General features: G+C 40.2%; 1 protein-coding gene across 17 annotated transcripts in view; it reads left to right on the forward strand.

Moving 5' to 3' along the window:
• The window catches only part of RAP1GAP2 (RAP1 GTPase activating protein 2), a 1,157,030-nt gene that overhangs the window by 750,591 nt on the left and 393,134 nt on the right, over positions 1 to 13,305 (forward strand). The window lies entirely within an intron of this gene.

The raw sequence follows: 13,305 nt of genomic DNA on the forward strand, positions 1-13,305 counted from the left end.
AATTCTTGCACTTCAGGCGTCAAATCAGATCCAATTACTGCTGCTTGAGACCACAGATCAGCTTTAATTTCTGCACCTTCAGACCTCAGATCAGACCCAGATATTGTATCTTCAGACTTCAAATCAGGCCGCTGCACCTTCAGATCTCAGATCAGCTCCAATTACTGCACCTTCAGACCTCACATCAGGCCCAGTTCCTGCACCTTCAGACCTCAGATCAGCCCCAATTCCTGCACCTTTACACCTCAGATTAGTCCTAATTTCTGCACCATCAGAAATGCAGGGGTTTTACATCCATTCATGCCTAATCTGCAGCTAGCGGAGTAGGCAGGTGGTCTTCCTCATGCAACATCTGCAGCTTCAAGCAGGCCTATGCAGCTAATAGGAGTAGGGCCAGCAGCTAAACTGCAGTGATGTCAGGCAGGCCTTTCTAAAATGTGATGGAGCTAGGTGGGCTGATCTTAACCTGCTGTCATGGTAGATGTGGATCTTCTGCTTGCCATTGAAAATGGTGTTACATGCCTGGCCTGACACACTTTCCTTAGGCTGCCTCCTATTTAGGAGGATAGATGAAAGGTTTAGTGCCCTTTTAGTATTTAAATTGTACATTTTTAGAGAGGTCTACACATCAGCCCAAAAAGAGTTATAACTGAGGAGAAGAAAAGGGGCTGGGAAATTTGGTTGCAAAAGAGAAACAATGTCCCCAAATAGGGGAGAACGGGAGCTATGCATAGATATGACATTAAAGTTGTTTATGCTAGCCATACACCTGACTCGATTTTTAAATCAACTTTTGTCAAGCCAGGTATTGCTTGGAGGAATCGGCTTAAATTCAAGCAATCTATGGGCACTTTTTTCTCAATCTCATGTCTGTAACAGACACCTGCTAATGGACAGGGAATGATCAATGTGGTAGGCTAGTACGTATACATGATGAGAATATCAGATGAATAATAATCAGTTTTTTTTGCATACTAGTCTCATATCGAAAATAAAGAGGTTACTAGAGTTACGAAAATTCTCGTAGGACAGAATACAAGTTCGGAAGCGATGTAATGTGTTCTATTGTAATGTAATGTATTCTTTAGTTTCCAAGCATGAGTGGTCTTGGTCTTCTGATTTTTTTCAGATGAATACTGTACTGATTAAACGAAAGTCATTCTGGTATTGTAGGAGAATTTTTTTCCCTTCGGATAAATTTGCATGAACTTTCTTGATCAGCTCTTGAACGCTGTGCACTAATGATCAGATTATTGTACAATCGCTTTGATAGCACTATTTTTCGTCCGATTTTCTGATAGGCATTACGTTCAGATTATCGTATATTGACTTTGAACACTGTATTTTTAATTAGATTTTCTGATCGTGTGTACTGGCATTAGTGGTTGTTTATCGCAAGATAAGCAGCTCTCCATGCACCAGGATGCTTTTCTGATCATGTACACTGGGCATTACATTCAGATTATCGTACGATCACTTTGAACACAGCATTTTCCATCAGATTTCCATCAGATTTTCTGATCTAGGCATTAGTAGTTGTTTACCCTGAGATAAGCAGCCCTCCAAGCACCAGGTTGCTTTTCCTTTCTTTGGCACCTTCCTCTCCAATTAAATTTATGTGTGCACTTAAAGTGTAAGTAACCCCCCCCCTATCGTTTTCAGCCAAGGAAGCTGCCATTTTGCCTCTGTTTAATCTACAACTGCCATGATACTGTACAGTTATGACACCAACATTGGATGGTTTTGACAGTTTGGTTGAGAGCACAACCAATGGGAGTGTTATATTTCCAGCATGTGCCAGAAATGAAACATCATACATGCTTATTAGGCACTCTTCAGGCCTAGGAGAGGTAGGATTGGGCCTGCATGTCCAAATGTCTGTTAGCACACTTATCCAATAATCGATTTCACAATTCTAGTTTTTCCTTTATCCATTCCAGCTAGACTGAGTAAAAGGCGAAGTGTTCCTCTGGGCAGGACTGCAGCCTCTCGAGAGTCATTAGAGCTTTGTAACTTCCCTTCTTCCTCAAGCATAGAAGAATGTGAAAAATTAATTTTCAAATGACCATGTGAGTGCTTTGTTTGGGTCAGTGTAGGGTGAATTTAGTGGGCTTTCTGATTTAAAAATGTAACAGAGTTTTCTTGATAGTAATTAGAAATCTACTTAACAATTTTACTTCTTGCTAAATTTTGATTTAGCCTAGGTTCACATTGGATCGATTTTTCATGCGATTTGAGAGTCGCAGCCTATTGGAGGCAATGGAACTGTTCTAATTAGCACGACACTGATTTTGCGGTGCCGCACCGATTTGCAAAAGTAGTTTCTGTACTACTTTTGCCGATTTCAGGTGCGACTTTAATAGACATCTGTGCATAAAGCCACACAGATGTCTATCAAGTAGCACCTGAAATCACGCTGACCTAGCTACTTTGAAATCGCGCTACTTCAAGTCAAGTAGTGCGATTTCAAAGTATCATCAATTGGAACCGGGGCTTAAAGTAAGAGTTTAATGAGTTGTTTTTCCTAATATTTGCAGAAGTAAACAAGCCAGTTGCATAGTTTATTTTGTATGAAAACAATTTTGAGATAATTACATGATTCTGTTTGTAGTAATTATGCTTTTTATATTATAGGCTTATACAAAACTGAACCACAGACATCAGTTAATGCAGTTACATGTTTATTAAAAAGTGTCTTTTTCTTGCAATCAGCAAAAGTATCAAAATCTGTCTTGATATCCGCCTCCTTATTCCTTGCACAGCAAAAGTTAGACTGGGGCACACAGCACCATGAGCCAATAAGGTTTTGCCGCATGTGCTGACTGGGCACAAGCTGTTAGGAAGAGAGACTAGAGCGAGCAAATTGATGACCTCTTCAGTGTGCTGCTGGTCCTTTATTGTTCAGTTAGCAGGTTAAGAGCATATTCTTTTCAGAGCTTTGCTGTTTCTGCTGCAGTAAAGGTAGAGGACCTATTGCTTTAAACCCATGGACTTCAAACTGTGGCCTGAGGGCCGGATGTGGCCCTTTGCCTGCCTCAATCTGGCCCTTGGGGCACTACTTCTCCCACTGATACAAGGCACTCTTCCTCCCACTGACATCAATTCTCCCGACTAACATCAACAAAGGGGCGCTATTCCTCCCACTAATACCAATGATGGAACATTGATTACTTCCACTAACACCAAGCATTCTCTTCTCCCACTGGCCACAGTCCGGCCCTCCTAAAGTCTGAGGGACAGTAAATTGACCCATGGTTTAGAAAGATAGGAGACCCCTGCATTAAACAGTGATATCAATGTGCTTTGTGAACATTCTCAAAGGAGCAAAGAGCAGAAGTGTGACATCATGAGTGTGCTGCTTTTCTTTCATTGTCTTATCATGGGCTAAGATGAGTTCTAGATGGGTTAGCACATATGCTTATATCTCAAGATTAGCTTAGAAGATTTATAAAAAAAAACTTTGGCAAACAAGACAGTTCACTTGTATGCATTTTAGCTGTATAGAATTGTGCTAAGGTTGAAATGCTCCCTTTATAAAAAAGGCTAAATAATAAACAATTTTACCCTGCAGAATTTTTAAATACCCTGCGTCCATTCATTTTTCTGTGCTGTTAGAGACTATAGGAAAGTACAGATTTTCTTACAACATTCAGTTGGCAGTGTGTGTACAGATTTCAGACAGGCTTCTTACCTATACTGCCTAATGCAGTGTACACATGGCCGGACTTTTTGAACAAACTTGTCCGACGGAACAAATCCGTTGGACAATTTGACCATGTGTGGGCTTCATCGGACCTGCAGCGGACCTTTACTGTCAAAAATGTGACGGACTTTAGATTTAGAACATGTTTCAAATCTTTCCGACGGACTTGAGTCCGGTCGAAAAATCAGTTCGTCTGTATGTTAGTCCGATGGACGAAAACCGACACTAGGGCAGCTATTGGCTATTGGCTATGAACTTCCTTATTCTAGTCTGGTCATACGTCATCATGGTCGAATCCTTCGGACTTTGGTGTGATTGTGTGTAGACAAGTCCGTCGAAAAGTCAGTCGAAAGTCCGTCGAAAAGTCAGACGTGATTCAGTCCGTCGAAAGTCCGGTCATGTGTACACAGCATAACAGCATAGCTCCCAACTGTCCCTGATTTTGAGGGACTGTCCCTGATTTGGAACAAAGTCTCTCTGTTCCTCTTTCCTCCTTATTTGTCCCTCATTTTGGTCTGATCTATATAATCGTATATAAAATGCACTTTTTATCTATCAAAAAGTATTTCCCAGTGCTAAACCTTTCATCCAATATCTAAATTGCTGCATCCGCAAATTCCAAAAGCTAATATAAAGGAATAGTACTGATAAAAAAGCACTTTTGGGTTTAACCAATCATTTTTTTGTACAATTCTCCTTTAAGGGGATGTGGCAGGTGTGTCCTATGCCTGCATACTTTTGATAATAGGTGTCCCTCGTTTCCATCTCAAAAAGTTGGGAGGTATGCCTAATGCCCTGTACACATGACCGGTTTTGCCGTCGGAATAAACTCCAAAGGTTTCTCAGACGGAACTCCGACGGAATTCCATTCAAGTGGTTTTGCCTACACATGGTCAAACCAAAGTCTGATCGTCAAGAACGCGGTGACATACAACACGTACGACCGGACTAGAAAAAGGAAGTTCAATAGCCAGTAGCCAATAGCTTCCATCTCGTACTTGCTTCAGAGCATACAGACGAGCGGTTTTCCCGATAGGAATTGGTTCAGTCGGAAATATTTAGAACATGTTCTATTTCTAGGTCCGCCAGAATTTTCTAAAAAAAAAGTCCGATGAGGCATACACACGTTCGGAATATACAATGAAAAGCTTCTGTCTGACTTTTTTTGTTGGACATTCCACTCGTGTACGCGGCATTACAGTGCTGAAAAAATGGAGGAGAATATACTGCTGGCATGATCAGGTATCTGAGCCTGACTCGTTTTCTATGAATTTTATGTGAATAGAAAGGTAAAAAAGTGTCATAAATATTTATTACAAAGTACTTACAGAGGTTGGCCTAATGCAAAATAACAGTCTATGAAAGATACACTTTTATGATAAGGAATGTAGTCACTGGTTGGATGGTAATCTAGTTGAAACCATATTATTTATTAATTAACAGAATCAGACATTTCACATATCAAGCTATTGGATCTCTATAAAATATTACTGAAGATACACTTAACTACTAATATTTTATATGCATAGACTTTTAGGATTTGGTTTGAGAAGATATGCTGTACGGTTCAAGCTCTAGCAAAGTAAAAGTATGGTTCTAAAGTTATGTTCTTGTAAAGCAGAACTTCAATAATAAAATAGCTTTGTCACCGTTAATATATCAATACATGTATTTAAAAATGCAAGCAATGTAAGTACCTGAATTTGATCTGGGATTAGCCTCATCCAGTCTGTACAGTAGGGCTGGAGCATGAGGGAAAGAAGCAGTACAATAAGCCAATCAGTACATGATAAGAAGCAAGCCGATAGGAGAAAAAAACAGTGTTACAGAGAGATGAGCTCATCACTGTACTGCTTCTCATTTCACTGTCCAGTCACAGGCTGGGATGAGTTCAGAGCAAGTTAGTTCAGTGATGCTGGCCTTCAGACTGAACACATCCAGCTGTAGAGAAAAAGTACAGTGGGGTAAATCTCTGGTTTCAAGGGGACTATTGCAGAAAAAGTTGGCTTTGTTATTTTATTGTTCAATGGACTATTCATTTTTATCTTATTTTCTTATTTTTGGCCATTGTTCTGATTAAAGCAAAACATAAAGGAGAAGTTCCCCTTTATATACTCCTCCCCCCGTACCACATTTGGCACAATAAAACATCTTTAGAGAAGTGGGTACCTACTTTAATACTAGTACTCGCTGCCACTTTTGGTCCCCCTCTCTTTGCCTGCAGCTTCACACATCACAGGTCCCAGAAGCCTGCAGGACCATTCACACTGCACAGCGGGAATGTGGGCTGATCACATGCACACGCCCAAGGAAATTAAAAAAAAAATCTCTAGCACACCAAACTGAGCATGTGCAGAGCACCTCAAATGCTCGGTCTTATCAGGAGGTGGATTAGGGACAGTGGAGGAAGGGGAGGATCAGAGAAGACAGGATCAAACAGCCTTTTTACACAGTGCAGAGGATAAACCCCTTAGGATCCACGGTGACTATATCAAGCATGCTTTACTGCATATACAGGCTGATTTTACTGTTGTGGGTTTAGTGACACTTTAAGTCACATGTACAGTACATTTTAGCTTAGTTGGGAAATACATTTTCATATTGGTCTGGGGGTGTTTCTAACTTTGCATGCATAAGTTGTCTAAAAAATGAAAGGATGAATCATGTAATGTGTATGACAGTGGCGAGACATATCTCTTTTATTGGGTATGGATGGTTAGACATGTCTACTTGGTTTGACTCCTTTGAGTGTCAGCATACACAGCAGGGTTGTGTCTTTATCACTCATCATTGTGTTATTTTAATGCTGAAAAAAATTATCATTGTGTTGTATTTATTCATCATTGTGTTATATTTATGTACACTTTTTGTATGCTATTTTTCATTTTTACTTTTGTTAGCCAATTGCGGTATATTAATTAGAATTCATTAAAGTATATCTAACGTGAAAACTTCAAAACTCATCAAAGTAAGGGAAATCTCTTAGACAGTTCTCACAGGAACTAGTGTAATCATTGGACTATTTCTCTTTAAAGCAGTAATACACCCAAAATCAAAAATGTAATACTGTAGATTGCAGCTCACCAAACATTAGATGTAGTGGCTGCATTAGTTTTCTTTTTAGGCTTTTTTACCTCCTCAGCTGCACACATCTGATCTAGAGGTAGGCAAAAAAACAAACAATAAAGGATAATCCAGTTTTCAAATCAGTATGTCAGGCAATGGAGGGCTAAGAGGCCCCACATCTCCAAAATATTATCAAAAATTCAAGCACAAAAGGACTTTAAAGGTTCCAGAAACGACTACTTCACATTATATAGAGTTAATACAATGTAATTTTATTACATATACAAAAGTTAAAATGTCATTGAAAGTATAAAAACCACTACAAAATATTATACAGTTTCAAACAGCAGTGCAGCAGCTTCTGCTCTACATGTTTCACCATATAGGCTTCCTCAGGAGTCTTATGAATGCTGCATATTGCTGGTACTATAGGTACTTTTTGACCCCAGATCTCATATGTAAGAGGTCCTGTCATGCTTTTTTTCTATTACAAGGGATGTTTCATTTTTTTTTTTTTTAAAGTGTAAAAATAAAAAATAAAAGTTAAAATAAATAAGAAAAAAAAATTATTTAAACGTGCCCCGTCCCTCCAAGCTCGCGTGCAGAAGCGAACACACACGTGAGTAGCGCCCGCATGTGAAAACGGTGTTCAAACCACACATGTGAGGTATTGACGCGATCGGTAGAGCGAGAGCAATAATTCTAGCCCAAACCTCCTCTGTAACTTAAAACATGGAACCTGTAGAATTTTTAAAACCTTGCCTATGGAGATTTTTAGAGGTAAAAGTTTGTCGCCATTCCATGAGCGGTCGCAATTTTGAAGCGTGACATGTTGGGTATCAATATACTTGGCGTAACATTATCTTTCACAATATAAAAAAAAATTGGGCTAACTTTACTGTTGTCTTATTTTTTAATTAAAAAAAAGTGTATTTTTTCCAAAAAAAGTGCGCTTGTAAGACCGCTGTGCAAATACAGGGTGACAGAAAGTATTGCAACAACCACCATTTTATTCTCTAGGGTGTTAGAAAAAAATGTATAATGTTTGGGGGTTTTAAGTAATTTTCTAGCAAAAAAAAAAAACTGTTTTTAACTTGTAAACAACAAATCTCAAAAAGAGGCTTGGTCCTTAAGTGGTTAACTGGTCCGACTTGTGTCAGTCCGACTTTGGAAAAGGTTCCTGCACTACTTTGATCTGACTTTGGTCCGATTTGAGCCCATTGAATATCATTAAAGTCGTATCCAAGTCGGATCACCATCTTAACTATCCGACTTGCAACATCTGACAAGGATTACAACAGCAGGAAAAACTATTTATGTCACACCGGGATTGTTTGGAGTGGTCAAAGGACAAGTCAGACTATCTCAAAGTCGAATTAAAATCGGTATCCCAATCATTAAAGTCAGATCGTTGTTGGACTGAAGTCGCAGGGCAAAGTCGGATCGACAGTCGTACAACTGTCATGATGCACCAGTGTGAACCGGGTCTTAGAAAAGGTTCCTGCACTACTTTGGTCTGACTTTGATACGACTTCAATGTCATAGAGTGTAAAAAGTCACATTAAGTCGGATCCAAGTTGGACTGAAGTTGCAGGGCAAAGTTGGATTGGAAGTTGCACAACTTTCATGTTGTAGCAGTGTGAACCTGGGCTAAAGCTTAGCTTGGCAGATTATCAGAACAAGCCCGCAGCTATTGAAGTCATAGGAAGTTTGGAACACTCAGGGCCAGTTCACACCAGACGCAGTTCTGTGCATGTTTTTTCTGCACTAAAAATGCATGCACAGTGTTTTCCATGTATTCCAATGGCTCTAGTTCACACCAATGCAGTCAGTTCCAGTCAGTTTCCGGTCAGTTTCTGCACCTGAACTGACTGCACTGGTGTGAACTAGAGCCATTGGAATATATGGAAAACACTGTGCATGCATTTTTAGGTCCAGTTCACACCATAAAAATGCACTCTGGATACGTTACGGATCAGTTTTTGCTTACAGTTCACACCACACACAGTTCCAATGCGTTTTTGATACAATTTGCTGGGTTCCGGAACAGTTCTGTGCAAAAAAAAAAAGCACGCTCTACTTTTTTCCTGCACCGGACACTGACTGGAACTGACTGCACTGGTGTGAACTAGAGCCATTGGAATACATGGAAAACACTGCATGCATTTTTAGTGCAGAAAAAAAGCACACAGAACTGCATCTGGTGTGAACTAGCACTTAATGTGTATACGTGTATTCCGGTCAGTGAGCCACAATGTACTGAAGTCACTGGATCACCCTGACAGCCAGGCAACCAGCATTTTGTAGAAAGTGCTATGTTGTTTAGTGTTCCTCTTCTGTAGCAAAGTGCTTTCTTAAGAGAATAACGATAGGTCGATGCATCAATTTTCTATTTGAGAACATTTTACCAATGTGTTTAAGATCTGTGTTGCTGGAATAGTTTTCTAGGATGATGACTTGTGTGAATCACTGTGCCTTTTTTCCTTTGGTCTTTATTTACTGACATCCTCCTGGGTACATTGGTCAACGGTACTCAGTGGTGCTAAGGAACCATGTGGCCGGTTGCCATAGCAACCTGCCTTGTTTGCAGTGTGATAAGAGTTGTATAGAGCTGTGCATTTAAGCCCAGCTGTTACTGAACTTGGCAAATATAATAATAAAAATTGAAATGGCTTTTTTTTTTTTTTTTTTTTTACAAGACCTTGTCATTATTATGGTTTGCAGCAATCTAATTATACAAAACATGTATTTTTTTCTTAGCGTTAACACATTTTCTCCTGAGAAATTGGCTACAGTCATGATCTGTGACAGACGCTGGGCTTATAAATCTTTCATTGTATTGACTTAATCTTATAATCATATTCTAGCAGTCAGATTATAAATATATAGTTATGAGTATATATTTAATTAGTTTATCATAGTTAATTGAAAAACATTTATGGTGACCTATCAAAACCATATGAAATCATACTGATGTCTTGGGGATATTGCTGTTGCTATCTTATAGCATTAATCATTACATTCGTGTAACAAAGACATATTCTATTGAGCTATTACTATGCCTGCTTGGACCAGAGGATTCCCAGGGAAGTGGAAAATATTTCTGGTACTCCTCTATCAATGAATACAAAGTGTGACCTCCTAACATTCTCAGTAACCCCAAGACTCATACTTATCTAACACTTATCCTTCCATAATGCTCCCATGGTAGCACAGTGGCTAAGTGGTTAGCCCTTCTGCCTAGCAGTACTAGGGTTGCCGGTTCAAATTCCAACCATGACACTACCTGCCTGTAGGTTCTCCCTCTGCTTGTGTGTGTCCACACTCCACAGACATGCTGATAGATTAATTAGATCCTGACCAAATTGGCCCCCAGCATACGTATGAGAGTTAGGGACCTTAGATTCAAAGCTTCTTAAGGGTAGGGACTGATGTGAATGTCCCTCTAGATATTTTCGGATGAAAGCTGTGTACTAACGATCAGATTATCATACAATTGCTTCGAAATCGGTATTTTTTGTGTGATTTTCTGATCGTGTGTTAAATGAGAAGTACAGCCAAAGCTCGTTTGGCTGTACTTCTCCTGATTACAGGAGTGCAGTTCATTCTGCACTCCTGTAATCCACAGTTCATTCTGCACTCCTGTGACCTATTTGCAGCAGACAGTCAGTTGTCTGCTGACGTAACAGAGCCAGTCCAGGCTTGGCCAAGATCGCGACAATGAAGCCGGGAACCGCCCGCATGCCTGGACTGGCACCTGGTTTAGCCTCTCAGTGAGCCACTGAGAGACTGAGCCAGCCGCTCCCTCCACAGCCCACCTCTTCAGTGAGCATGGGGTAGGGGGGGGGCGGGCAGAGCAGACAGCGATGACTGACAATCACCAGCTCTCTGCTCAGGGAACCTTGAGGACCGAGCGATCAGTGGTGTTTGATTGCTCGGTTCTCAGTGTTAGAGCCAGCGGGGGGGGGGGGGGACCAATGCTGCATGCACCTAGGTAAGTATGATTATTTTTTTTAAAAAAACAAAGAAACAAAAAACATACTTCTCTTTTAACTCTTCCTGTAATCCACACACTAGACCTCCCTATAATCCTTCCTCGTAATGTCTCTGAAGGTTCTCATTCATCCAAGTCATGGTATATCTAGTAGTAGTTAGTTACATTCAGCTATACTTGTTCTGTAATTACATTTTGTAGGTTACCAAAACACTTCTTCAGTTCCTAGAGTGTCAGGAAGATACCCCAGCATATGTATTTCCACTTCAGGATAACCCAGTCACTAAGAAATATATAAATGTTGATTGTTCAAGAGCAGGATGGGAGTTGTGAAAGTTGTGATGCCATCTTGGCCTAGTAACATAACCCCATTGTTGGTGTCAGGAAGATACCCCAGAATTTGTATTACTACTTAAGGACAACTTAATCCAGTCACTATGGAATGTATAAATATTGATTGTCCAAGAGCAGGATGGGAGTTGTGAAAGATGTGGTGCCATCTTGGCCTTGTTACATAACACCATTGTTGGTGTCAGGAAGCCTGCATAGGTGTTAGTTTTCAATTTGCTGTCAAATCACAGGGTAGAACTATACACACTTGGCTACTCCGGTCTCCTCCAGCACATCTCTTGCTTGCAGACTGTAATGCAGCGTACACACTGTTTGATTTTCCAACGGGAAATGTTCGATGGGAGCTTGTTGTCGGAAATTATGACCATGTGTAGGCCATGTCCATCGGATATTTTCCGTTGGAATTTTCCGACAAACAAAATTTGAGATCTGGATCTCAAACTTTCCGACAACAAAATCCATTGTCGTAAATTCCGATCATGTGTACACAATTCCGACGCACAAAGTTCATGCATGCTCGGAATCAAGCAGAAAAGCCGCACTGGCTATTGAACTTCATTTTTCTCGGCTCGTCGTACGTGTTGTACGTCACCGCATTCTTTGACGTTTGGAATTTCCGTCAAGATTTGTGTCACCGTGTGTATGCAAGACAAGTTTGAGACCTGGAGCTGCAGCTCCAATACTCCTATGTCAATCCAGCCTTTAATACAAAGTCCTGGGACTTCCTATTACAGATGCCGCCGAGTAAACAGGAGATTCTCCTTTATGTAATCTGACGGAGCTCATCCTGCCCCCTCCGAGGCAGCGCTGATAAATACGATATATATCTTTTGTGGCCCCCATATATATCCAAATCACCAGGGGGGGCGTATTAAACCGGAACGTGGGCCGTGATAGGCTGGCGGGCCGGACTTTGGACATGCCTGACTTAGATGATACCTAGCAATGTTATTTATACATGACAAAGTTAATGCTGATGACAATCGGTCTTAGAGGGGCACCTCCATACAGACATGGTGTAGCTTTCCCTGGATAGAGACAGTGGTACAAGGTCTGATGGAGTGCTTTTAGGAGCTGTTACAAACAACTGTATTTACTTTTTTCTAACTGTTGAAACAGTTTATTACCTTTTTTCCTGTAACAGCTGTTGGGTTCCCACATAAGTGTTGACATCACTGTTATGTAAAACTAGGGATAGGATGGCACTACAAATTTCAGCCAAACTGCACTTGGATTATCAACATTTACACATTCCATGCTGATTTGATTAGGATGTCCCAAGGTGAGAATAGATATGCTGGGGTATATTTCTGACCCTCTAGTAAAGTAAGAAGTGGCTTGGTAAGCTACAAAATGTCTTCAGCATTACAGAACAGGATCAGTTGAAAGTGACAAACTATTAGACCCCCTGTTATTCTCTCAGCCATTGCTGACCTCTCCTAGGGATAATTCCTAGCAATCAAGCTAATCCAATGAATTTAGTGCTTCCCGTGGTAGTGAACCACAAGAACAAATATGTAAATCAGGAGATCTTTTACTCTGACTTTTTGATTGGCATACTTCTTAACCATGTCACTGTCTCCGAGAGCATTGCAACTAGCCTTTTCCGAAAGTGCCCAGCAAGAACAACTTCTAGATTTATTTGGTGCATGTATAGTTTGCCAGAAATAGAATAACCCATAGAAATGTTTCCCCATTAGAATTTGATTGCTCTGGCAGTTCTATTGATGATATCTAGTTTCTATAGATTAGATGAATGTGTTTTGTGCATCATCTTTGTACTTTTCAGGCACATGTTAGCCTACTGTGTGCATGGTGTAAAGGAAAACCTGTTTATTACAAACTCCTATTTGACTAACCTTTGACTTGATATGCCAAGAAAGTGACCTTGTTTCCTTGTATTTCACTTTACAAGCATTTTTCTATCTATTATTTAATATGGCCTTGTGTTTTTTTCCTGTACTGATTTTGCTTGCACAATAATACAACAGTGCATCCGGTTCTATATTCATTATATATAGTCTGTCTTCTGCTTCTATCCCTTCAAATGCACTTTGTGTAATCATTCATTCTACAAAGAGGAAAGCCAGAGACAAATAGAATATGCTTTATAAGAGGCTATTGCCAGATGGGAGAATAGAGGAGGGAGGTGCAAGGGAAATTTGGCGTAATGAGGTTGTCATGACAACGC

Source organism: Aquarana catesbeiana, linkage group LG02 (assembly GCF_042186555.1).
Source record: "Aquarana catesbeiana isolate 2022-GZ linkage group LG02, ASM4218655v1, whole genome shotgun sequence".
In the NCBI taxonomy this organism is placed as follows: domain Eukaryota; kingdom Metazoa; phylum Chordata; class Amphibia; order Anura; family Ranidae; genus Aquarana; species Aquarana catesbeiana.